The 27,956-nt window shown below is 40.8% G+C and overlaps 1 protein-coding gene across 9 annotated transcripts in view; it reads right to left on the reverse strand.

Moving 5' to 3' along the window:
• TBL1X (transducin beta like 1 X-linked) overlaps positions 1–27,956 on the reverse strand; it is a 184,909-nt gene that overhangs the window by 143,710 nt on the left and 13,243 nt on the right. For 2 of the 9 annotated variants that reach the window (XM_044432459.1, XM_044432477.1), the window contains exon 2: positions 21,145–21,180. The exons of 6 other annotated variants lie outside the window; for them this stretch is intronic. The gene's annotated coding sequence lies outside the window, so the exon portion shown is untranslated. Of the gene's footprint in view, positions 1–10,042; positions 11,633–21,144; positions 21,181–27,956 lie in introns of those variants that run through there. One more of the 9 variants, XM_044432434.1, reaches the window with a different exon arrangement.

Genomic DNA, 27,956 nt, shown 5'->3' on the forward strand with positions numbered 1-27,956 from the left:
TATATGACTCTGGTGCGCCCGCAACTGGAGTATTGTGCTCAATTTTGTGCCCCTCATTACAGAAAGGATATAGCCAGGTTAGAGTCAGTGCAGCGTAGGGCCACAGGGTTGGTGGCCGGTTTGCAGGGGATGGGGCGAGACTGAGGGAACTGGGTCTCTTCAGCCTGGAGAAGAGGAGACTCAGAGGGGATATGTTGGCGACATACAGGTATGTGAGGGGATGTCACATGGAGATGGGTAGAGACCTGTTCTCCCCTGCAGAGGAAGGCAGGACACGCTCCCACGAAGCAAAGCTCAGGGAGCCAAGGTTCCATTTGGATGCCAGGAAGCACTTCCTGACAGTCAGGACCCCGAGGGTGTGGAATGGGCTTCCACGAGAGGTGGTTGAGGCCCCATCGGTGCAGGTGTTCAAGGATAGGTTGGACATCCACATGGTGGGCATGTTGTGAGTGGAGCCGGCTGGTGCCGGAGGTCAGACTAGATGGCCCGGGAGACCCCTTCTGACTTGCTCTGTTTCTATGTTTCTACATTAATAAGGCCTAAATGGCTTAGGATCTGGATATCTAAAGGAGCATCTCTTCCCATATACATCTGCCTGGACCCTAAAGTCATCTATGGAGGGCCATCTCCTTCTCACCTTTAAAAGAGGTAAGGAAGTTGGCTCATAGGTGAAGGACTTTCACAGCTGTGGTGGCCCAATTATGGAACCAGCTCCCCAGGTAGGTGTACCTGTTACACACTCTATATATTTCAGCACCAGGTCAACCCCTTTTTATTTTCCCAGCATTTTAATTGTTAAACACTGTTATTTGATTTTATATTGGCTTTTATTTATCTGGTTACTGGCATTCTGTGAATTGGTTTTACTTTTGTGTTGTTGTTGTTGTTGTTGTTGTTATAGATTTGATGTTATGCTCCATTGAATGTTAATTGCCTTGTTAATATGAATGCATGCATATTATGTTTTTAGATGGTTTTAGTTTTCTCTGTTCTGAGGAGCTTTTTGCTAATTGAACATTTATAAAAGCCTTAAATAAAATTATGCTTCTTTCACTTCCTTAAATGGTTAAATGCATATGGAATGAATTAGCCACTCACTTTTACAGATGCTTAACAATCCTATCAGTTTGTAAAGCCAACATTTTGAAAAGCAGATACTTAAAACACTTTCACTTGTGATACCATGAGCTGGGTCAGTTTTGTGGACATAAATGATACCAGAATGGAGTCCTAATTTTCAAGCTCAGGTGAAGCTTGAGCATGGAAAACAGAAGAGCAAAGATTCTGGTCTTTTCAGCAGGCATAGGAATTGTGTAAACTGACTAATAACATGGTTGGTTCATGACTTGGTTCATCTGACTTTGCATTGTCTACTCTGACTGACAACTGCTCTCTTGCTTTCAGACAAGAATTGCTGGAAAATCCAAAGGTTTCATATATTCTGCAAATTACAAGGGCCAATATCATTCCCTTCTAGGTCTGAGCCTGAGCACAATTAATGCTAGCTCACCAGGTTATTCTGCAGTGGGCATTTTAGGAGAGAAAATGAGTTTGCAGGGATTCTAACTTTCTACTAAGCCTGTCAAAAGCGTATTGTTTTGAGCTGGTCATGTCTTGATCTGAATTAGCTTCTTTCATCCTTGGTTACATCATCTCTAGGAGAAATCTGATCTTCTGAATGATGACATTCTTTTTCCAAGAAGTTGTAACTTGGAGAAAAGAAATGGTGCTGAAGTCCAACAGGTTGAATGCCTGAATGTCTGAGACTCTCCTGTCAGAAGTGCTTTCCCCAAGACAATTACTGGAAAAGGATTAGTGAAAAGGTTATGAAAGGCATACTTTCCAAGGGGATATAATACTGACAAAATGTGTTCATTCCGTTTTGGCTCAGCCTATTAAATACATGCACCAAACCCCCTTATTTGAAATCACTAATTCAGAAACCCAGTGGCTTATTAATGAAAGATGTTTAGTACTGATGCCATTTGAAGATGACTCTAGCTAAGCTAATTTGATGCTGGGTCTTCCTAGTTAAAAAATAACCCCATCTGGTCTAATTGTATTTTAAACAAGATATGGTGTGTCATCATATATTATAAGGAAAGAACCCTGCTACTTCATGCTCATAAAGATTTTGTTGTTACCGGTATTACAAATTTTTCAGACGATCCAGAGGACCTAATTATGTTATCAAATTATCCTTCTATTCAAATTAAAAGCATAAAAGTACAGAATGGAGTGATAATAAAATTGAGATTCTCAATCAAAACCCAGCCTCTGAAAGAAACTTTCTAATAAAAACTTACATCACATAAAACCGGCATAAATTTGCAGCATTCAGTACCAATTTTCTTTCTTTTGACTAGAGCTTTCTATGGTAACTAAAGATAGGAAGGACTATGGAAAAACACCCCTCCTCCATACTTTCCATTATTTTTAAATGACTTCTTTTGGCTTTGCTAAACCCACAGAGGGATTTCTTAAACACTTTTTTCTTCCTTTCCCAATCTTTCATATCTCTATTAATAATAATTTTTCATCCTGTTGCATATGAGCATTAAATGTCCTGTAATATTAGCACCCCATAGCTAATATTCAGTTTTTATTATACAGACATGAAAGACAGATGACAGCATCAAAATTTACAACTATAAGCCAACAGAAATAGTATTATACATTGAACAATTAAAATGAGAGGTATAGCAGAATTTTTTTTAAAGAGCACAATTTATTTTCAATTCTGCTATCCAAACTTTCCATAATACACTCAAGGCAGCATTCCGGGGGAAATAAAAACAATAAAGCAGTTCAACAGGCTAAATGCCTGTTAAAATAAAAGTGAAAAAGAGAATTATCATGGAGGAAAGAAGATGGAGTTCCACAGCCTAGGTACAGCTATGGAGCAAACCCTCTGTTGTATCCAAGTGTTCTTAACAGACATATTGGAATGAATCAGAGTAGTTATTTTCCCAGTAGAACTTGATGAGGGGGAAGATGTGGTCCTAAACCACTCTGAGTTTAAAAGTTCATTGACATATATCTAGAAAAAAAGCCAGAAGTCAGCAGAATTGTTCCAATAGGAGTCACACACATCCAGTCTTGAGCACCAATAAATCTTTTCTGAATTCAGGATATAGCCCTCATCATGTTTACTCCAGTGTCAAGCCTATTTGCCTTTCAATTCTAAGAATCAATTACGTTGTCAACAAGTCTCTTCGCTAGAAGATCACATGAATAAAACGATGGAAAGGTTGCATAAAGTTGGAAGGCTCTTCACAGTATCATGAGGGTGGACAGAAAATTGCTATCTACTGCCATGTTTTGACAATTTAAGTGGTGGCCTGTCATTGTGTCCCGCATCCAGGAATTTGCTCATACCACATCCTTTTTTTAGCTCTAAAGGAAGGCATAGCTAGACTAGACTTAGACAGAAGCTACAAAAGTTTTGGTAATTTAGAATGAACTTATCCAAGAATTGGAGGTTGAAAAGTACTGGTATCTATAGGGCTGGAAAGGACACTCTTCAAACCTGAGAAAAAGTCATGGCCTCAAACCTCTAAGATAATTGCAAGCTGTACCTTCAGACCACAAATCTGCTTGTTATACCAAGTTTGGCAGGTACAACTATGGTTTCAGGCAGGAGCTTTTCTCCTTATACCCGAAGATGCAGGAGGTTGAATCTAGGGTCTGCTGCATGCAAAAGTTGCTCTACCCTGAGGTCCACAGACACACTTTTCCCCCCCTCAAAAGTAAGGGGAAATGTCTGTGCATCTTATAGAGCGAATGTGTGTGTGCCTGACGCCCGGGACGCTGCCGGCCCGCCTGCACCACGTGGCACAACCTGGCCGGCATGTGCTCAGCACGCGCTGCTCCACCACCCCCCCCCCCGTGCAGGTGAGAGCTGTGCTGCTCAGGGGGAGCGGTGCGGAGGAGGACGAGCCGTGGGCTTTAACCCGCCGGCCGCACGGAGAGACGAACTGCTCACCCCCACCATCCGGGAAGACCTGCCATGGAGGAGGAGGAGCCGTGGGCTTTAACCCACCGGCCGCACAGAGAGACGGAGTGCTCACCCCCACCGCCCAGGAAGACCTGCTGTGGAGGAGGAGGAGCCATGGGCTTTAACTCGCCAGCCGCCCGGAGAGACAGACTGCTCACCCCTACCCCCTGGGAAGACCTGCCGTGCCGCCCGGAAGACCACCGCCAGCATGCTGGCGGCCCGGCTGTACCACACCTGGCCAGCACGCGCTCGGCACGTCCTGCTCCGCCCCCCTCCTCCAGCGCAGGTGAGAGCTGTTAATCACAGGTCGGTGTGTGTTTTCAAATGGCAACCCATCTTTTAATGAAGCCCATGGGGAAGTGATGGGGGATGTGCCTGTGATTATCAGGAAGCTTTCCATGGACCCTCCTCTAAAAACTAGGTGCATCTTATGGTCAGGTGCGTCTTATAGAGTGAAAAATACGGTACTTAGAACCCTGTGTCAGAGATTGGATTCACAGAGTTCTACTTGTTTCCATTCTGTAATACTACTGCTGAGCCATGAAACATTTAAGGACTGAAGGATTATGAGACAGCACCAATTAAAGTCAACTCCACATTCCTAGGTATTTGTTGGCCTGCTTTGGAATGCCACACCCCACTGTACCATGAAGGTGGAAACAAGAGTGCCTTGTAGTATCTACTGGCAAGCTTACACTTGCAATTTAATTGATTCGGCATGATATAGCTTCAACTATTCTTTTTACCTTAGCCAAATTCTGGTAACATAGGCTTCAGGCACTCCATTATATAAGTCCCTATGCAGCATGTATAATTTTGGCCTACACAAAAATACTGAGCATCAGGGAATACAAAAGATGCTTTTTGTATAAAAGAAACCAGGAAATATTTGAAGTTATGTGAATAAACATCAGTGAACTACAGGCTGTGGTGGGGAGGAACAATAAATATTTAGATATATCTAAATGCATGCATAACAAAGGTGAGTTTGACTTGCAATCTGAATTGCAAGCACACCTAAATAAAAGGGGGTGGTTTATCTGTAACTGTGGTGAGTCTTTGAGTAATCATAAGGAGACCCATGCTGGATCAGATTAGGGTCCCATCTAGGCCAGTATTCTTTGAAGGCAAATATGACTGTGTTAGACCTCTTTACCAGTCTTTCACCTAACTGTATATTTAATCTGATAGGAGTGTGGTCATTGCTTGCAATTGTTTCAACAACGTTTACATCCTGTACTATGTCCTGGGCAAGCCCACCTAGGATTAGAACCAGTACTGCCTGTTCTCGGGTTGGTTCCGTGCCAACTGTTCTACCTCACAGTCATTTAGGATGTGAAAAAAAAATTAATCTCTTCATCAGAACTGGAATGTACATTTATCCAGTCAGTGTGGGAGTAGTTGAAGTCACACGTGTTTGTAACACTTCCTTGTTTGGAGGCATTCCTGATTTCCTTTTCCTTTTCAGGTTTACCCAGGGGATTCTGCAGGTTGCTAGGATTAAAGTAATTTTGGAACCAGGCTTTGTTACCTACAGTGTTCAGCCAATGAATGTTCCCCTTTTAGGTGAGTCAGCCAGATATGATGCTGTCTTTGACAACAGAGCAGTACCTACTCCAGCATGCCTTCCCTATACTTCCTAAACAGAAAGGACTGTACCACACAGGCTTTCTCCAATTCAGCAGGTTTCCCAATGGCTCTAGGGCTCTTCACACTCAAGAATGCTGGGATCCAGTCCTGAGCAGAACTAGTATGGAACTTTCTGTAAACTTTCCATCTCACGTTCCCATCTTTCCATAAGCCACCTTCCTTCATATATTGTTCTGGTATTCAGTGACAGCAGCAACAGTATGACCAGAAATTCTCTACTCAGTTCAATCCTATCTTGACCCGCATGGGGATTATTCCTTTTCAAATATCCTGCTGTGAGAATGGAGGATAGTATGTGTGGGTACACAGAGATTCAAGGGGAAAATACCTTGTTCTAACTTTTCCTTGAACCAAATGATACCAAACCGAATACCAATTTTCAAAGAGATTTTGTAGACTCTTCCTGGCTTTCACACATGGCTTGACGTCTTATCTGAAAGTGTTACCATTTTTGAGTTCAACTACAGCTCATCACAGAAAAATATGAGATGCTACCTAATACAATTGATATTGTTGTCATTCGTTACACAACATCATGCTGCCTGGTTTGACAGGGATCATAATGGTGGACCTATTGTTGCATCATCACCTACAAGGTCTTTTGCCTCATCAGCAAGATTCGCACTCTGTGTACTTAGTGAATGTTCCATCTTCTCAGCATGGGACAAGTACCACAAGCTCATGTCATTATTCACTTATTCATATGGCAGACTGAGATCCTTTTATAGCTGAAAATCCAAACTTGGCTGAAGGAGGGGTTTTTTTTCTAAGTGCAATGCTGAATAGCTTTTTTTCCCTTGTTCTGAAGATGCATTTTTCATAAGAAAAGCCATTTTGGGAGAGTGGGCTCAAGTAGGGCTCAAGCCTTTTATTAAGAAAACATTAATTGAGGACTTCATGCTGGGCACAGTGTCTTAAGCTAGAGAAATCTGTTTAGTCAGTAACTTTTACTTCCCTGCCAGTCAGTAGTCAAGCAAAGCAGTAGCTCCCATTTGACTGATGATAAACTTACTCAGTTTAAAAACTATGAAGTATCTTGGCTCTTCAACAGCAAGACAGAGATTTTGGCTCTGAGTAGGAAGTGGGATAGTGCCAGATCCTGCAGATAAATAGATATTGGCAAAACCCTGGAGACCAAAGCGTCATGAGGATGTCCTTTGTGTCATCCACCAGTGAAAACTGGAAGATACTACTATAACGGTATTTTTTCCCAAAGAGGAGCCCATCAATGTTCACTCTACTCTCACAATGTAGCACAGGTTTGTCGCACAAACCTAAGCATGGGCAACAGAGATTGCTGCAGAAGTGACAGTATAGTGTGCTTATCTTTAGATAGACTATAGTCTTCCCCAACTTTTTTCAAAGGGAATACTGGAATATGGCCAAGACATGTCAAGAGTTTGTCACCTGTGTGGGGGCTGTAATATAAGTACAACTTATGTTTGGGTCTAGGGTAAATGGATGACTGTTAAGCATGAGGTGGCTCTAGCAAGGGAGGCAAGACAAACTCACTAAAGTTCATATTTCAGTCAGGCAACATCAAGCAACTAAGTTTCAGGGAGAAAAAACAGTCTTACCGGGACAGTTCTATGTTACACACAATCTAAAAAGTAATGCAAGCTGGATTGAATGGCGCTGAGTCTTAAAGCAGAACTGGGGTCCTATCTAGGCTAACTTCAGCAATCTGAAGAGCGGTGGTTCAGCTGAGGCTACTTGAATGGCAATATGTGATCTCAGTCAAGAAAGGAGCTACGAAAACCCAGGCTCCTCCTTTCTAGCACTTATTTCAATGGCAAATCTTTCACCCCTGACATTTTCTCTGTTTCCATGGCCTCAAACCCTGAAAATATACACTGTTTGTTTCACTATATCTCAGTTAAGATACCTGCCCACAAAGTCTGTTCAGAGTTGTCTGGAACATGTGATCCTCAGGATTAATTCCATCTCTCTTGTTCTACTTTCAGCAGTTACTACTGCATCACTAGAATGACTGGGATCAAACCACCTGAATCTAAAATGGGAATACACTGACAAGTGAGATACAGGCAGTCCCTGGGTTACAAATGAGTTCCATTCCTTAGAAAATGGAAAGTTGTCTTTAAGTCGAATTTGTATGTATATCAGATCATGTGTAGTCACCCTTCCACATTCTACTACACATCAGGGATGCAGGACCCCCATGAAAGTGGAACCCCCCCACAACAAAACTCACCAGTGCTTTCTCTTTGCAGCAAAGAAATGCCAGAGTGATTTCCCTTCCCAGATGGATGGGGCAGAAAGACATGTTTTGGAGACTTACCCCTCTACTCTTTCACTTCTCTCTCTCTCTCTCTCTGGAAATTGCTTTGGAAATTCTCTCTTTCCCCTCTTTCTTTTTCTCTCTCTGTGGTGATGCCAACTTTCTGGAAGTATTGTTTAAAAAACTGATAGGCTTCATGGCAGTTTGTAAGTATGGGCTGTTTGTAACTTGAGGACTGCATGTAGTAGAACTTTCTGATACTGTTGTCCTTCTAAGCCATTATTCTTAATAAGAACTGGGGAAATGGTCACTGGGTACCAACCATATACCTGAGGTTCATCTACATAATCAGCTCCCAATATGCTCTATGAGTTATGCTTTACAAGTTACCTGCTTCCATCTAGAATCAACAGTATTATCTGGAATGCGGCTAATACATGTTTTCAGTCCACCACCTTATACTGTTCTGCACTGCCAGCACTTATTCCATTTTGTATTGGAAGTATCTGGTCAGTCTAGGTAGTTAATATGTTCATGTTCCTTCCTGTTTTTGTTTCTCTGTGTGGCCCGGGGCATAACTACACTCCTGTAACCTTGGTAACTGAAATCTCTCTCTGACAAGCAGCACTGAAGATGCTCACTGGTCCACTCTTAATCTGCAGCTGCTTGGTCAGAACCAGAAGCCTGTCTTGTTCCTCCATCTGCTTTAAATGAGCTCAAGTGCTCAAAGCAACTAATTACCTTTCCCCAATGCTGTTCCCTGCCTGGTAGTATGGCAGAGCTCAACCAGGTCAAGATTCTGCCCAAGACATCAAAGCTGATGAACAATCAGCTCACAGTCTCCCTTGTTTAATTTACCGAACATTTACTAGAAGATTCAGAATGCAACCACAAGGGAACTTCCCTTCCACCCAACCTCGGAAGCATTCATTTTAAAAGCCATTGTTAAACATATTGCTGAATTCTGGCCTAGTTTAGTCACCCCCTGTGGGGACAATATCATGCTTTCCACCCCTGCCTTTGCTGCCTTCCAAGTTCACCACCCAGCCACATTTGTGTATAGCATTTCCATAGGATTGATGGCTTCAGACCTGAACAATGTAGTTGGAACAACACATATAATGCAGGAATCAATCATGGAACCTGGGTCCACCCACATTAGAATCTATGCCCATTGATAAGTAACCAAAATACCAAGTTAGAAATAATGTATTGAAGATCTGTCATTGGGGAAGAGCAGAAGAGGCAAAGAGAAGTAAAAGTAAAAAAGGGGAAGCAAACTAGAGTGCTTCCATTGGAGATTTGTAGGCTGAATTATAGTAAAGGAGGGTAACAAGAGGGCTCTAAAGGCTTTATGAGAGCTCTTCCTAATTGAGGTTTTATGTATTTATTAATTGTATTGTTGTCTTCCTGCTCACTTATGTTACTTTTTATTGTTGTATGTGTGTGTGTGTGTGCTGTACTGAATTCCTAAATGCTGTCTTGATATTTTCAGAAAGGCACCTAAGGATTCTTGTAAATAAAGAAATCATATACAGGTTTGGTTGTGATATTTAAGTATTTAACCTGATGAGATAATGGAAAATGGGAGGTCGAAAAGGGGAATGAGTTATCATGGCTATTTAGGGGGCTTCATACTTAAAACCTGGGCTCATTGTTACTCTTTATGCTTTATGAAGGAATAGAAATTATTATAGATCGAAGCATAGTTCATTTATACTAATGTATATCTTGTCTAATATAGCTTATATTTGATATCTTGTCCTCAGATATTCTCACCCAAATAAAAGGTAAAGCAAAACAAACAGAGAATGGACTCAATAGAAGCTAGTTTGGAAAAACTGAAGTCACATAGGTGTTAGGGCCACTTAAGAGGGCAACCTGAGACATCTAACCTCTCATTTGATCCCTAAAATAACAGAAGTGCAGGTATACAAGTGTCTTAGAAGAAATGGGTTCCAGTTATGAAGACTTTCAACTCCGGAAAGACCAAGAGGATGCTCAGACAAAAGCTCAACTATAGGCTTCCTCTGAGGAATGTAATGTGCAGGGTGAGGGTGAAACTATGTGTTTTACAAAGTAAGTCCCACTCAATTTAAGAAGGTTCTCTGGGGAAAGCATGCTTAGGACTGCAAGCTGCATTCAAGCAAACTTACACACTGCAGGTTTTTTCATGGTGAACTATGGGAGCATCTGTGTTCCTGTCTCCCTTTCCCCAACACAGGAAACAAACCTAGAAATAAAAGTAAGACAGGAATGCTTCTGTGCAAGCTGATGTTCTTGGCTGCTTTCTATGTCTATTTCCCCTGTGCCAGCAAAGCAGTGAACAAGTGAAAGAGATTCTATATTCCAAAGACTGTCCTACATGTTGAACATTCCCTGATTGTGTAAATAAGCAAGCAAATCACCCTTCATCCATGCATGTCAAGACAGGTTTCTTTTATATGTTTCTAGTTACCATTTACTATTTATACAACTTCTTTTATCATTGCAAAGCATGCTATAGCATTATTTTAAATCAAAAGAAATTAACTGACTAAAACATCCAATTCTCTTGACGCCTTCAAACTGTTCTATTAAATCTAGAATTTTAAAAAGCTTAATCCTACATGTAGAATGAATTGTTTAAAAACTACCATTTATTAAGCAATGATATAATAATTATATGCTTCAGCAGAACTTTTTAAATCCTGCCAAAGAACATGTGACCATATATACAGATCAGAGTATTCTTAACTAAAAATTAAAACCATGTTTTCACTTGCCTTATTAGGAACTTGTCTTTCATTCATATACATTTTGTTTTATGGGAAAGGTTGGGTGATGGGCAGAGGTGGAGTAGCATTGGGAAAGGATACTATAGGAGCCAGATTCACCCTTGTTCTAAACAACATTTTCTCATTTTGGCAGGAATAGATCCCTGTTCATGCTAGGCTCAGCCAAGAAACAAACTTGTATTTTCAACACTCCAAATATACCATATAGGCTAATGGAAACTTTAGAGGCGTTGTCCTTCCCAAAGGAAAACGTCACACAGATGTGATAATAATCTTAACATTTGGGACCAGAAAATGGCTCTTTAAAAGAACATTTTGCTTTCTTTTTTCATGGAATGGTTTTGGCCACCCCTTGCCACTGTAATAGCCTTATTTGCAAGCCAGTTAAGTGTGCTATCCCAAATCCTTGCACACATTCTTCTGATGCTTACCCTTTCCTCCCAAGGATTGAGTCTAGAACTGTTTGGATTGACACTGAACATTGAGGTCAGGCGTCCAATGACCTGGCATAAATTAGATTAAATGGAATTTAATTTATCTTAACCAGGCTTATAGTTGTTTTCCCTATCATTCTTTCATCAGCTAGCAAACTACAGAGTAGGTATTTTCCAATCAGCACAAGAAAAGTGGTTAAATATCGCTATCGGTGCCTGAGGACCTTTGGGCAAGACACCTTCAATGGTCCCTCCACTTAGGGACCCTCACTGCCTTTGTCAGCAGCTGTTTGTGCTCCTCTTCCTCACCTGGATTATCATGGCTACCACTTGCTTGCTTGACAGGCAGGCAATGGCCTCCATGACTCTTCCTCCTCATAACTTCCTTTGTCAGGGCTAGAGTAAATGCAAATGAACAACTGGTTGCAATGGTGGCAAGCCAAGTGAGCCCAGGGGGCTCTTGTCACCCTTCTAAATATCTTTCTACCAAACTTCATGCAATAACATCTATCACTTCAATCACTGGATACTTCCTCTGAATTTTACAGGCCTTTTATTTCTCTAACTTTCTTCCTTAAAACCGAAGTGCGGTTACAATTGGACCAGAAATCTCAATCTCTACCATTGGACCAGAATTGCCTTTCCCCGTGAATTCCCTCTTTAAGCACAAGCATTCAACAAGCATGACAGCCATCTTAAGAGGAGTTTGCAGAAACGGGGGTTTCCCTCAGCTATTGTGATTTTTCATGGCTGCCTCGCTGCAGAAAGGTTTTTAAATGGTTCAAGTGTGTGTTCAGCTGTCCCTTCCCCAAATGCATATTGAAGTCTACCAGATGTCAGCAACACTGGACTCAAGAAACTTTGTAAGTTACAGCTTAGCAAAAGGTGATGACAAAAATGCAACACAAAAGAGACCCATGTTAATTAAGCCTTAGGGTATTTAAATGTTATTTTTAACAAGCAGACAGTGGAAAGAGGGTCGGGGGAAGCTGAACAAAATGTTACAGTAAAGATACAACATGTATAATGTGGTGCTAAATTCATATGGTACTAAACTGAAATTTAACCAGTTATTCATGGAGAAGCTTTTACATCAGATTACCTTATGCAATGTAAATTAGTGCATTAATTTCATAATTGGTGCACTCTGAATATGTAATTGCTTGTCAATGAAAAACAAATTTAGGCACAGTTACATTATTGAAACTTGAGCAAAATAATATACATATTAATTCTATCTTTTTAATAATTATATCAAGATTAAACAGACTTGGTATAATCTACTATTTCAACTAAGGTATCTGAAAACTCCATATTAAAATCTTATTCCACCAAACTTTTACAAAGGAAAACCCTGATTCTCTACCTCACCCATCCAGTTTCGCACAGCTTTTTCAACACTTTCATCTATCATGAAGGGATGTTTATCTAGATTACATTGTTGTCAAAGAGTGCTCAGCTGCCATTTTGGGTTTCAGGGATGCCTTGTCTCAAGATGCTATGACTGGATTACGCAACTAGTCTAGAAAGGATCCAAAACTGGAACCAAGTGTAGTTGACAGCTTCTTGCCAAACTCCACTGAAATGGACAAGGAAGCATCTACACTATCTAGCCCTCCATTTCTTAATTCAAGCAAAATCAACTGTATCACTTATCAATTGTCTGAGAGAGCTCACAGATTTCAGCTGGCCTTCTAAGAACTACTGTGACTCCCCTAACAATACTCCTTTTTAACCAGGAATAAGATAGTTGTTTCCTTCTGCATACCCTTCACCATTCTGGGATCATTCTGAGTTTTTGTGACTCCACCAAGGCTATAGCTATCAGAGACCCCCTAACTAGAGAATACCTTCATGAATCATTTTTCTAAATGACTTCAGATGAATGTCACACTAGCTTTGGGTTTGGAAATTATAGTTTTTGGAATTTCTAGCTGCTCATACACTTTCAAATCCCTCATTTTAGAGGGTTCCAGAAGTGGACCTTATTGTGACAAATGTTTCCTAAGTGATCCCAGATGACCAGCCTTGAGTGCATTTTCTACATTCGCTCTTTCATAGAATCATAGAAGTTGGAAGGGGCTAGAACGCCATCAGGTCCAACCCTCATGGATGCCACCTACTAAAGCCTTGCAGCGGCTGAAGAAAATCTACTGAGGATCCCTGCACCTTCCCCCTGTGTTCAGACAGAGAATAAGGAGAAATAAAATACTCTTTTTCTCCCTAGCTTTTCAATTAAAAGTTCTAAGTATTAGTTCATCCTTTCTTTGGAAACTGAAGCAAGACAATCCAAAGTTATTCAAGCTATACCCCTTTGCATTTGGGAAAAGTGCTCATTCTGGGCCAACTCTACAGGAGAGACATCAACCTGTTCCTAAGAAGCATATAGTCAAGAGATGTAGTGGAAAACAGTTTTTCTAGCACATTTGAGAAAAATCATCACCCCCATTTGGTCCTTCATCTTCCAAAACAGCTTATTTACACATGTCTTCCAAATTTGTCATCAGAAGAAGTTTCCAGACAGTTTTCCCAAAAGCAGCAGGCTATAAAACCATAAATCAACTAAGAATTGGAGAAAGACTACTTGGTGGCTCAGACCGAAAATCTAAATGATGCCCTCAGCCCCAAAGTACAAATTTAACTGTAAATGAAATAACAAGAAATTGACTGCTTTTAACCAAATGGATAGCACTGTCATGATAGTGTGGGGCTATGGTTGCTCTTCAGCCAATACTCAACCCATCAGGGCCAAGAACAATCCATACAAGTACTGGCAGAATTCACAGTTCATGGGTAGATTAAGCATACTGGTCCAGCATAATAGCAGCCATTCTGGGTGAGGCAAAGGCCTATTGAGACTACCATTCTGCTCACAGAGTGGCTAACCACATGTCCATGGGAAGCCAAGAGCCATAATGTGAGTTTACCAGCACCCTTCTGTTCCTGCTTCCCGTCAGCCAGCATAATGCCCCTGATACTGAAGGTAATAGATAGCCATCATGATCAGTAGCCATTTTTAGCCATACTCTTCATGCCAGTTATTTTATCACCCACAAAAGCATAATGGAATTTTACATTAAAATTTGCAGTAAGAGGACATTAACAGAAGCCAAGGGCTGCTTCAGAATGAACAAGATTCCACTGCAGAAAGCCAGGGTGCAGGTAACTCTCTCATAATACTAGAACTCATGCTCAACCAGTAAGGCTGAATGGTGAGAGATTCAGGTCAGTTAAAAGGATGTACTTTTTCAGAGACAATGGTTAACCGATGGAATTCACTACCAAAAGTAGTAATGGCTGCTAACTTAGCTAACTGTAACTTTAAAATGGGATTAGATAAATTCATGGGCAAGAAGGTTGTCTGAAAGCTACATATTATTTCCAATATTGGTGTCCATATTTCCCTCCAGATCCGTTGCTGGGGAACGCAAGCAAAAGGGCATAGTTGTGCTCATGTCCAGGTTCTGGACTTCTCGACAGCATCTTGTTGGCCACCAAGGGAACAAAATGTTGAGTGGCATATTTTGGTCCGATCCAGCAGCCACGTCATGGAAAAGCCTCTCCATCTGTACATGGCACACTATTTTCTCTGAACAACAGTTTGTTGCGAACCAGCCCTTAAGTCACATATGGAGAAGCACGAATACTTTATTTGGCTGTAGTACAAAGGTTTAGCAATTCATATTTACACATATCTACATTGCATCCTGTACCAAGAATTCTGTCACCAGCCATTCTAACAGCAGTGAATTGCAAAACTAAAATTTGAATCTCTGGCAATTTGTTGTCTTTTACAATATTCTATAATTATATTTCAAAGTTCCTAATGAAATTTAGGACTAAAACACTTAGAAAGCATTGTTAAAATGCACATTTATCAGCATCCTGTCTTTCCATCAACAATGGCTCTCAAAGAGTCTAATGATATAACTAATTACACTTTTTCCTTTGAGAAAGCCTCTAATTCTCCTGGGGAAACCTCCACTAAAATATTTCCACTAAAATATTGTTTGTGAAAGATGCAAACAATTACTTTTCCAGGCCAAAACAAAAGTTAGCTGCCCAGTTTGCATGAATAATAGAAAATTAGAAATCTTGAAATTGTTATTAGTTACACCCTTGATGAGGCCTTCCAGGAGAAAAGCTAACCACAGAAAATTTTAACTCCAAGTTCCTGGTGACTAAACCAGAGCTCCTTGCAAAAAGGAAATTCAAACATCAATTGTTTCCAGACAAGATGTGGCACTATTTGGACTTTTACCCATCTTGGTTACAAGCCCCGTCTCATTGCACCCTCTGCTATCCACACAGCCGTCTTTGTCACTCACCTTATGTAAGAACCTCGGTTATGTAATTAATAGCTGCTGCTCATTGTAGCTGAATGGCAGTGTAAGTAGCACATGTGAGAACCTTGGACTTCTTCCCTATGGCACATGCCAATGCCTGATGACTCAGCGCCAGCAGGCAGGGGTCAGAAAACATTTTCGGAAAGATTTACTGTGGGAATCCTATTCCATATTGCTTGGATCACAAATAATAGTATCACTTCATATATGATGACTTAAGCATGTGTTAGTGGAGTTAATGGAGAGAGAAGAATTCACTGTGTGGCACCATTCATACCAGGGTAGTAAAGGCACAGAAATGAAGGCTTTGGAATTCCACGATGGGATCATAAGAACGTAAGTAGAAATTGGCTTGGTCAGACTGAACACTGGTCTAGATGTTAGACCAGATGCTATGGAATGAAGTCTGCACACAGGACATCTCTGAGCTTCCTGCTGAAGTGGTGGAAATTTTATTTTTTATTTATTTATTTATTTATTTATTTATTTATTATTTATATCCTACCTTTTTCCTACAAAGGGCTCAAGGCAGCTTACATCATCCATCTTATCCCCTTATTCTAGAGTATTCTACTGATTTCTGGCAAGGACATCAAGGACAGACATTACAGGATTTTTTTGAAATGGCAGCCAAGGAGGTGTAATTCAGAAGGTGCCATAGAAAAACAAAAGCAAAACAGCTGTCCTACTTAATACCAAACCACTGCTTCCCCCAAATAAAAATGGTTAATATGGGACAAAATGCCAGTCTTCTTCTTCTTCTTGTTTTTTAGCTTGGTCTTGAAAGCTTCTTGAAACTGTGGTCTAACACTATCACAAAGTTCTTTCCCTTTTGATGGCCATTCATAACTGGGAAGCAATAAGCAAAACAACAAAACAAAACAAAAACAAATTTGTCTTGGCAGAAATCTTACTGCAGGGACAAAATACAGTTCCAGTTTTAGGTTTCACAGATGCAGGGCCTAAATTATCTGGTCTCTCTTCCCCTTAATGCAGTCCGGAAGGGCTCCAGTGTTTCTATGAGTAGCAGTACAAGGGATGGTTGGGGTAATAATTTTGTTCTGTCGATTTCCATTGTTTCAATCCCCAGCCAAGTTATCAGACCAGCTAAGGGGTGAATAGATAAACCCATTAATTCATGATAAATATCCAATAGAGCTAGGAAGACAATTTAGATCAGGGAAACTTCAGGGAGTAAGGTTAACCCCTTTCTTCTTATCCACTGTCAGACAGGAGGTGTGTGTGTGCGCGTGTGCACATGCATGCATGTACATTACAGAAATATGCACAGCATCCTCAATATTACACTCACAGAGACACACACATACAAACGTATGCATACTAATACTCATAGCACATGAAATGATCAAGTTTCAGTGATAATTTGGATTGAAAAGCAATGCCAAATACCTAGTAGGATTTCCAAAGAAATTTCATGAAAAATAGAAGAGTATAATTTTAAAAATACATCTGACTTAGAATTTCAGATTGAATTGCTTTTGGTTTTGAAAAGCATATGTGCTCTTTCAAATGTATATTTGTAATAACAAGTATACAATTTTCCAAATACATTAAATGAAAGCTTTTAAGTTATTTTATGAGGAATCTGCTTAAAGTTCCAAATTACAACGTTGCTATACTTTGGCAAGTCACCAATTGGTCAGCTACAAGAGTTAGGGGAATGTATTTGTCGTTAATCAGACAGGCTGGAGCTAAGGCACTGGTGACATTCCAGCAGGATAAGCAAGTAACATAATCTCTGATTTGCAAGAGGTCAAAGCAGAAACCACAGGTCCAAGGGGGAACGTGGGCCAGAACGGGTAAAAGGTTAAATTCCATAGGTATCAACCAATGTTCCAAAGGCCAGAACCAACTGGTATAATCCAGAAAGAAGTAGGCATGGGGTAAGTTCCCAAAGTCAGCAATATGGGTGGTGGGGGAGCAAAAGGAGTTTATCTGGGAGACCTTATCTGGTGAGAAATAAACCTGAAGGGTAAATAACAGAAAATAGGTATATCACCTCATCCCAGTGATATACATTTAACCCAAGGAAACACAAGTCACTTGACAGAGGCAAATAAATGGGGAAAATAACAATCCAAGCCCATGGCCAAATTAATAGTCATCATCAGTGCCTGTTTTTCATAAGACAGACAGATGTATGTTCATTTGAAGGTCATCCATGTAAGTGACGTTATCAAATATTACCATCAGTTTCCCTTGTGTAAGATTTTAGCACTTCTACTGCTTGGTTTCTCTGATCATGAAGGTGTTGAAATTCTTGTTCGTTTAAAAATAAGCAAGTAAATAAAATACTTTATTTATAATGAAGAGTCTGTTTTATGTCTCTTTTATATGAAGTTGAACCATTGGTTCATCTACCACAGCTGACTGCTGTGACATCATCATCATCATCATCACCACATTTCTATACCGCCCATAGCCCAAGCTCTCTGCACAGGTCACAACATTTATTTACAGTAGTCCCCCAAAATTTGTGGGAGTTATGTTCCTAAAGCACCCGCGAATTGTGAAAAACCGTGAATTTGGTGCAGGCTCTGGCCGCCAAGGTGATGCAGACAGGAGGTGCGGGCCGGGCTGGGGGATAGGTGTGCACGTGTGGTGAGGCAGGGGCGTGTGCATGCAGAGATTGTTTTCTCCGAGCAAGTCCAAACTTGGAGGATATTATCTCCTTGCGAGGCGCCGGCTTATTCGCAAGGAGATTGGCTTGGACTCGCTCGGAGAAAAATCCGGTGAAAGACTGAAGCCGCGAACGCTGACCCGCGACTTCACGGGGATATACTGTATTTGTTTATGCAAATTATATTCCCCTAAACTAGCCCAAAGGCTCTCTAAGACTTTAAAACCACTCATCCAGATTCCAACCAGGACTGACCTGCTTAGCTTTCAAGATTAGGCACTAGCAGGCACTTCAGGCTATGTTGCCCAGGCTTTGAAGCCATGTGGAGATCCTTCTTGAATTTAGCAAGCTTCCCACTGAACAAGCTCCCCTTGCAACTCATGGAAGTGGTGACAGGTGTGCATCAGAGAGGGGAAGGCTTGCAAGCTGGTTCAGTTCTCCACCTTACATGATAACAACCACATCTGTTTTTAAATGCCTGAATAGTTTTGCCTTTCCTCAGTTGGGTACAAGTAGAGCTGAGGATTTCCACTGGTGACCACAGTGTGATTTCCCAGCCCTAAATCACTGAAACTGTGATACCAAATTATACACAATGTTCCGTTACTTAACGTTTAATTCAGCACTCCTTTCAAGCAGAACCACCAATTTTCCCTTCACATTGTCCCGATTCTGGCATTCTTTTTCTACAAATGATTAAAATCACACTGTGCATTGCTCTACTGTTTATGACCCTCCATGAGTAGAAGGTTGACTGTTTGAAGTGGGAAGCTTCTTTACTGATGGAGGCTGTGACACCTACCTGAGGATGGCTACATGAACAGAAAAGGTTCTCCAGTAATAAGTTATCCAACCAATCTCTATGCAGCAATCAAGAGCAAAATTAACATTCATTCTAACCCTCCCTACCACTCAAACCCTTCATGCAATTCACATTTTGTGTGCTTGAATGCATGGGAAGGGCTTGTGACTTAAATATATTCCACTGTGCTTGACAGACAATTGGGTTGCCTCCACAGAACTGTGAGCAAAGAAACTGGGATGAAAGGAGAGAAATGGGCCTCTCATAGGGCCATACTTCTCCCAGTAAGTTTAGCCAACTGGATCCTGGACTGGGGAACAGTTGTGCCTGTACAGCACACTTGGCTACTAGTCCTGGTCCTGCTGACTATGGGCCAGTCCTTTTTAATTTCAGTCAGTGGCCTCTTCATTGTAATCTCTTGCTATAATCTCACTGTTGGCCAGTTGCTTCCTATGGCCAAGACTCTCTGTCCAGCTGTGGTTGCTGCGCTACCAAGAAAGAGGCAGTCTTGCCAGGTGTTTGGGTCAGCTCCACAGCTCAAGTGGTGAGGGAATGAGAGAGGTGTTGGGAAAAGGTGTTTGTCTCAACAATTTCAAAGTAAACCAATCATGTGCTAAAAGAGGGCTGCAGATGCTAAGGCAGGGTGAATACATAAAGAAACATATCTAAATGTCAGGTTGGGACAGTGTGACCCAAACAGTGTCCCAAATGTGTACCAAGACAGTATCCCTTTTTATTCTTGGTATAGAGAAAATTCTGTAATTTTGAAATTTTTCAAATTAAGCCCTACAACAACAGTTGCAGGATGAGTCTAAATTTAACTGAATAAGCAAAGCTCTTCACACCACATCTTCCCATTGTCAACCAAGCGATTTAATTTTCTCCCCGAGGTTTGATTATTTTTAAAGGGTGAGCATGACATTAGCTCTCAGTACTTTTGACCTCCATTAATTTACTTAGCAGGTCTTTTAAGTCCAAACTAAATGGCGCTGACTTTGTTTGGTGCGACCATCCATGTGGGCATTTGTTTTAAGTGCAATACATATTTCTGGCCCCTAAACTAATGTCTGTGGAACAAAGTGTTGTTTCTCCTGCCCTCCGAGAATACAGAAGGACTATCCTTGTTTAAATACATCATATCAGTTAATAGCATGTATGTATCTTTAGGACATATCAGAGTCTGCCTTCCTCTGCTCATAAAAGCAATACACCAAAACAAATTGTACAACATCAAGATGAATACAGAAAAACCCCATTGCCATTTTGCTGTTCTTCACTGGGCAGAACCAAATTCATTATTGCCAGTACTGTAAAACAAGAGATGCAATAAACTGTGAACATCAACTTACCTATCTGCTAATAGCATTCTGAAGTGTACACTCCTTTAACATATCATTAATATTATCTTTGTTATTCTGGAAGCCGCCTGGGGATTTTAGAGGGCTAAACTGCAATAAACCCAAGGTACATAAATGAAACCAATTAAGGCCTTCTCAGTCAATAAAAACTAATTGGATCAAACAATAGCAGTGAACCAGGGATAACCTTTCCTTGTGAATAGCAGAGGTCATAATGTGACAGTCTAACAGTGATGCAGTTTTGTTCATACTGTGCCTTCCTCAAAAGATAGAAGGTGTCACACTGCAAAAGCAAGTAATTCAACTGATACCTGTTGCAACTAGCATTAGCCTTTCCACTTTCTTCTGAAACTGATAGTGGAATAAAGCCATAAGTCAGGTTTAGGGATATGGACAAGATTTCTAATTATTTCTCTATTTACAAAAATATAGCATTGACTGCATTTGCAGGACATGATGTCCCAACACTGCATTGTCATTTCATGTAAACCCAAACCACTTCCAACACAGTGGCTTGTTCATGGGCAACAGATTTGTTAGACCCACAATGGGCTGTCACATGATCTAAACTGATCACATTGAGAGTCAGGGAGGCATTGAGCCAACCACTTTGTGAGTCAGGGGAATAGCTGGTAAGCCACTCAAAACAAACAAACAAACCTTTGTTTTATCACAGGGACAGAGACATGCATCTCTGTCAGGAAACCCTGAATTTTGAAAATGCAAAGGTCTGTGCTCCCATACATGGTGCAGCTTGCACTTTTGACTTTTCCATGCATCTCAGGTGGAAAAGATGCAGGGCACTGAGCAGAGCCAGTTTCAGCCAACCTAATGTAGAAGATGCCATTGCAAGGGCGTGATCTATTAGCCCCTCCCCTGCTGTAAGCAAAAATCACTCACAATTTTTCTGCTCATCGTCAGTTCACCTTTGGACATCTGTCAGGGAAAAGCAAAGTCAAAAATAAACCTCTTTACAGCTTCACTGGGTCAATGTTCATGGAGGGTGCTTGCTACACTTTGATAGGAGACATCTTCTGGGGCATTTCCCAGGCAAGGTTACCCATTTTGGACTTGCAAACATGTGTGACGTGTCACTGTTTATGTCTGTCTATAATTTTTATGCCCCAAACTGCACACCTTTGGAGCATAAAAGAAAGACAGTGAATCAATGATAACCCCTCCAATATTCCGTAAGGGCAGTTGAGTGTGGCTGTCAACTTGGATGCTGCAAAAAGTGATAAAAGAGGGGCAAAGCTGCAGTAAGTGAAAAAGGGACTGCAGACAACCTGGGGAGTGGAGACAGGCCAGCTTTATCCACCAAGTGTCCTTGGATAGGAGCTGGAGGACTAGGTGTACATAGTGGGAGAAAACTCACAGTAGGACTAAGCATCTCTCAAGTGCACCATGGGTTGTTTCATGAACAATCCAGTCTGCATAGCTTACTCATGGAGGGGTTGCTGTGATTTGCAAACCAGCCCACTGTCCTCTTTGCTTGCTTAGCATATTGACAGGAGCAAGCTAAAGCACCTTCCTATAAAAGGGAGTTATTCTGGCAATAAATTTTACCTGTCACATCCCTTTCAAGTAAGCTCCGTCAGGGTTCCCAGTGTTACAGTAGCTAGTCCATCTCTTTTCCATTAGTAGAATTTCTAAACAGCTTGTGAAGAACAGTGATATAACATCTTTTACTAACATAGCTTAGTTTCTGCTGGTCCCATCTCATGTCTCCGTGGGCCCACAAAGCATCAAGTGGTGAGAGCTTCAGTGGCAGAGAGAGGAAGACAGGGGACCGGAGCCCACATCTTTGTTTCCAGAGTGGAGGTGGGGACAAGGCAGGGCTGCACCGGGTCTTTATAGCCAGCTGGCACACAGGGCAGCACTCTTGGGTAGCAGTGGAAGGGCATTTGGGGGCAGTTTGCTGTTGGTTTGGGTACCAGGTTTCCAATTAGGGTTATTGTGGGCCTACTTTTGTTACTTTATTCTGAAAACCGTTTTATTTGTTTTAATTTTAACTTGTAATAACTCGTATTTTAACTGTGGGTAAGTCATCAGTTTTGTGCATCTTCTATTGGTCTTAATGTTTTTTATTTGTAAGTGCTGTTTTTATATTGCATTCTTCTCTATATTTTATTCTATTCTGTACAGATATTGGTTGTTTAATGCAGTTTTACTAATGCAGGTTTTGATTAACACTATGAAATTAATTGCGCCAATCCCTTGATATACATGGCAGAGTTTTAATTGATGTGCCTTTTTAAATTTGCTTAGAACCGTTGTGGGCATGATGATGTAATTCCTTCCACCCAAGTGTGATTTCAGGGCTACTGTGAGGCTGTCAGCAGCGTTTGTATTACAAATTCCAGTTATTTGATGTAAGTTTTAGAACACATTCTTGACCATGTCAAAGAAGCAGAGCAGCACGCCATCAAGCGAAAAAAGGGAAAGGAATATCCTTAGATACAAAACTTGATATAATTAAAAGATGTTAATGTGGTGAAAGTAAAAGTAAGATTGCAAATGAATTTGGCTTTAATGAGTCAATAATGTGGACAAATTTACCCAAAGCAGATGAATATTGTGAACAAGGTAAAGTGGCGTCTACATCTGCAAGAACGCAATGCCCATGTAACTGAAGTGTGTTAATGAAGATTTGTTAATTATTTTTCTGGAAGATTGTAATCAAAAGAGAATTCCAATTAGTACACGTAACATCAAGGCCAAAGTCTTTTGTCTTTCTTAAAACAGTACCACAAGATGAATTGTTAATACAGTAATCGATTATGGACAAATTGTTATTTGTACCATTAATTATTTAATTAACACACTTTTCATATATGCAACAATATTGTGTGATCAATTAACAGTGTTAATCAAGAGATACCTGTATTTTATTTTGTACTTTGTTTTTGTAACCTGCCCAAGGAGACATACGGCTAATCAAAGAAGTAAACAATAAATACTTTATATTGCTGTACTTTTTATTTTAGTGCACTGTTTCTAGTATGTATTTTGTAATTGAAATTGTAGACTACCCAGAGAGCCCAGTGAGTTATAGGAACGTATAGAAAATGTAATAACTACAACAAATTTGTAGGCAAACCTGTTGCCCAAACATCTGGTGGACACCAAGTTGAGCAAGCTTGTACTACAGCTTTCTCAATGAGAATGCACTGATAGAAAAGTTTTCTAAGTCCTATCCGTCTCCTTGCAAAGAACAGCCAGAAGAGAACACTGAATGTGTTCTGAGACATACTTGGCACTCGTACAAAGTAATACTGAGGCTCAAGGGCTTGCTTTACATGAGCCGGTGGTAAAGAGAGATGTGACACCAGGCTAGAGCAGTGGGCCTGGGTGGGAAGTGTACCCTCACCAAGTCTAACTCAGAACTTTCTCTCCAGTGTCAAGCTCAGAAGAGAACAAGCAAGTAGCTAATAAAAGGGCAACAGTGATGTCTGCAGTGATACTGACTGGGACAAAACCTCTGTGGCTACAAAGTCACCATGGATTAGCATCCTTGCTTCTAAACTTGGGATAGTTTTGCCAGGGTGACTTAAGTTTTTTTTATAGGACAGCCTGACAAGCCATGCCTGTTGAAGGGTCTGTTTGTCCCCAAATGCAATGACATCTGGGGTGGGTTGAGGCAAACTGCTACATAGTCACTTGGCAAAAATGGCCAAAAGAAAAAAGAAAAAAAAGTTGCCGCTCTTGCCAAGCAATTCTGGGTGAGTGCTAATGGCAGCCACCAGGAAATGTCCAAATGGCACTTTAGGATGGCTTTCAGAAGCTCCCTGCAAAGTTGCAGGCATCAACCAAAAAGGTTGGTAGCAGCAGTGGCATGCGGAAGCTGCTCTCCACTTGACTTCTTCCAGAGGAGGCCAATCAGAACAAAGCTTATCCCTCCTATGCTTGACATGGAAACTGAGCAGGGTACATTCTGCTGGACCCTCCTCTTGAGGCTGAAGAGAAGACACCCAAACCCCCACCTGGTACAGCAGCTGCTCAGGGGCCACATTGGATGGGTGAGCCACATTTGTCCAAAGTAGCCATGATGCTAGGTAGGAGCAAGATGAACTGATCCCAAATGAGGGGGGAGCTTGTGAGCAACTCTTTCCTACTGGGAATCAAGCTGCTGTCCCTGCCTGCTGTTTCAGGTGGTAGCAGAGAAGAAGCTCCCACTGCTGATTGCCGTTATAACCCATTGTTTCTCCTGGCTGCAGTGGTGGGAGGCGTTAGCTGTTTCAGCCTAAATGTTCCTTTCTCCCCAGCACTGTACAAAGACTGGGGGAGGAGAATGCAGCCTATAACAAGACGCACCCAATTGTTTCTTGGGCACATCAGAAGCAGGGTGGGTTACAAGCCATGCTACATATCTTTCTGTGTAGTGCAACTTACTGAGTCATGCAAATTCTCCCAGTGTCCTCACCTTGACTAGGAGGTGTAGAACACACCAGTTATTTTCTGCAAGGCAAACAGTACCATAACAGGCAAGTCAATGCAGAAGTTATTGTTTATAAAAAGTAGAGATTCTGGAATTCATCAATTTAGAACATCAGAACATACAGAGAAGCAAGTTGGCAAAAGATAGGTCTACAGTAAAATAAAAAATTAGCATGATCTAACAAAACCATTGCTATAGCCACCATTTTGCTTAAAATGGCAGTTTACTTTTGTGCTAGCCATCAGAAGATTCCAAACTTAGAAATAAACAATCATCAGTCTTCAATATGGGAGCCACCATCTTTTGACAGCATTTAATGTCATGATACCCATACAAAACCTAATTTATGAACTCTCTGAAATGGCAAACAGATATCACTTCAAAGTGGCGTTTTGGAAGTCAGAAATAGCTCTCCTCTCAGCTAGTCATCTCATATGACAAGAACTTAAGTTATTAAAAGTCATTAAATCATATAGGGTTTCCATGTTCTAATCAGATAACAACCTAGAAGACATCTAGATTTTCCTTTCTAAAATAATCCATGGATCAAATTTCACTAGACACTAGTTCATTCATTACGTATACCTATTTAAGTAATGAAGTCAGGAGCAAAAATATTAAAGGAAAATGATATCATTTCTTGTTTTCCTCTCTCAGTATCCTTTGGCTTGCTAAAAATTTCCTTCCTTCCTATCAAATTTCTAGTAGAAGAACCACTAAGAAAGCTGCAATGTTGGTTCTGATCTGAATTCTATATCTACCTTCATCCAGATTGTACAGATGACAAAATGGATGGAAACTCTAAGGACTTACTTCCAGAAATGTATGGATAACAAAGTGCAATACCTCGCTTGTCCTTAAAGGATGCTCTGAACTGCCAGAACTTCTGAGATATTTGCCTATCAGGCAAAATAGTGTAAATGCTCACCAGATGTGGAAGAAAGAGAATGATAGTGTAATGTAAGAATGGCATCTGTCAAGTGATGTGACCCTTATAATGCTTAAAATATATAAAGAGGCCAAAGGCCAGGATCCTAAGGCTGTAGGTGTATCCAAGGTGGTTATGGTGTTTCGAAAGAACAGATGTCTATGTTGTATCAAAAACTGCTTAGGGAACTGGCCTATGCTGTTCAGAAGAAACAAGTCCAAACTTCCTTAGTTACAGAGCCATATAGTTCTTTGGCTCAAGGCCTATATACTTTTCAGAGAATATGAATTATTTTAGATATTGAATAGAAATTTTATGTAAAATTGTTGATTGGCTTGGAGAATAGAAATATGAATTCTGTACTTTATCTGTTTCTGTATCTGTACTGTACAGAGCATCTAAGAAAATGGGAATAGGAAAGATCAGGTGTTTGAGATGGTGGTGGAAGGGATGGAGGGAGGATGACAAGATAATCTAAAAGGAAGGCCTGCATTTTAAACTCACTCTTTTCTATCTCAGGTATCCTGTGAGCAAACTGGTCCCGAGTATAAATAAAATACTAGAAATGGGAAAAAAATCAATATTTTCTCCATTGTCCCAATCCCTTCAGATCTCTAAACTGCACTGCATACACTGTCAAATGTTGTCATAGGGTCCTACATGTTTTTGCTCAATATTTGTATAGTCTCCGACAGACTGCAAACATGCAAGCTATACATTTGCTGTTGCTGTTTGTCCATTAACAGAGCTACTTCATTGACAGTTAAAAAGCACCCTACATACAGCATTCCCTTTCAGAATGCAGAAGGGAATCTCATGCCTAAAATTCATTTGTCTCAGCATATCAAAGAGCAGAAGTCTAGATTAGCCTTTTATGAACAGTATCAGTTTTCTATGTGCAAGATGTTCTTGGTATAGCTCATAGTATAACTTGCACTCCCTCATCATGGTGATATCTCCTTGAAATTGGATGTCAGGGCTGATCTAAGACATTTCATTGCCAAGAGAAGATGGCAGCCCCTTCATTCCATTTACAAAAGATGTGGAGATCAGCAGTTAAACCTGACTTCAATCCTGGTAATATGATGATGTCCTCCACTACTGAGGTTATTACCGTAACACATGTCTAACCTGTCTCTCTTTGTCTTACAAGGGTGGCTTGAGGTTCAACTCAGAATGGCTTCCAAGGTTCTTCTCAGTTCCATTTTTTCCTTCTGGCTACCACTTTGTGGTGGTTAAAGCTCCAGCTCTAGGTTAGACTGAGCTACAGTCACCCTATGAGCTTCATGGCCAAGTGAGGACTAGAACCCAGATTTTCTGAGTCCCAGTCCACACTACACTGAAGGCAACAGACTAAAGCAGAAGCAGCAAGACATCCCAGTCCTCCAGCACTTCACTACCCTTCTTCCAAGACATTTTCTAATGGTAGGACTGGCCCTACAGAAATATACTTTTGTTTGTTTCTGAACATGTAGCTATACAGTCTATAAGGGTTACTCAGGCTTAGCTGTAAAGCTTAAAATGAATGGAGAAATTAATGGTGCTAATTAAACTCAAGTACAGGGTAAGGGCCTAGATGTTTGTTTACATGTATTATTTTGCATTCATATTTTCCATTCACTAAATGAACAGCAACCCTAATCAACACTTATCTTAAAAGGCTTCCCAAACATTAATTAATGCTCTTGGTACTCCTGTAAGAAAGGTGGATAGGAAAATAATTTAAATGCCTCTGTAATTACCAAGTTGTGAAAGTTAGCACCCTACTAATTGTCTTGGAAAGATTATATGGTGCCTTTCCCACTCTTTTATATAGAGCTATTCACATTTACTTTAAGATAACCAAGAAAGAGGTTTACACTCTGCAGCAGTAGGAAAGTATTAGCAAGCTCCAAAACAACATTTTTCTTAATGATATATAATTGCCTTGCTTTAAGAAATATGCCTGTGAGATGGGAAAGCCTATGGCTCAGCGGTAGAGCACATTCTTTGCTTGTGGAAAGCCCAAGGCTGAAACTCTGTCATTTCCAGGTTGCCAGAAAAAAGGAAACTCAGACTTACAAGCTCCAGGGATTCAACAGACCTTTTGGCTGCCCATCTAGATTCAGTTTAGAAGGTGTGGTTTTAAAATGCCTTTGGACCTTCCTGGAGGAATGGGGCTCCTCCTGGACTTGAGCTGATGGGCAAGCTGGAGGGGCTACACAGCCCGGCTTAGGCTGGTATGCACCAGTTGCAGCCCAATTTGGAGAGAACACACCTTGTCTTAGATATACACACACTACATCCAGACTGGTCTGCTCCAATGTGCTGTAGATGGGTATGACTTTGAATAATGTTCAGAAACTT

The sequence above is a fragment of the Varanus komodoensis genome, unplaced genomic scaffold, assembly GCF_004798865.1.
Source record: "Varanus komodoensis strain SLA01 unplaced genomic scaffold, ASM479886v1 scaffold1, whole genome shotgun sequence".
Lineage (NCBI taxonomy): Eukaryota > Metazoa > Chordata > Lepidosauria > Squamata > Varanidae > Varanus > Varanus komodoensis.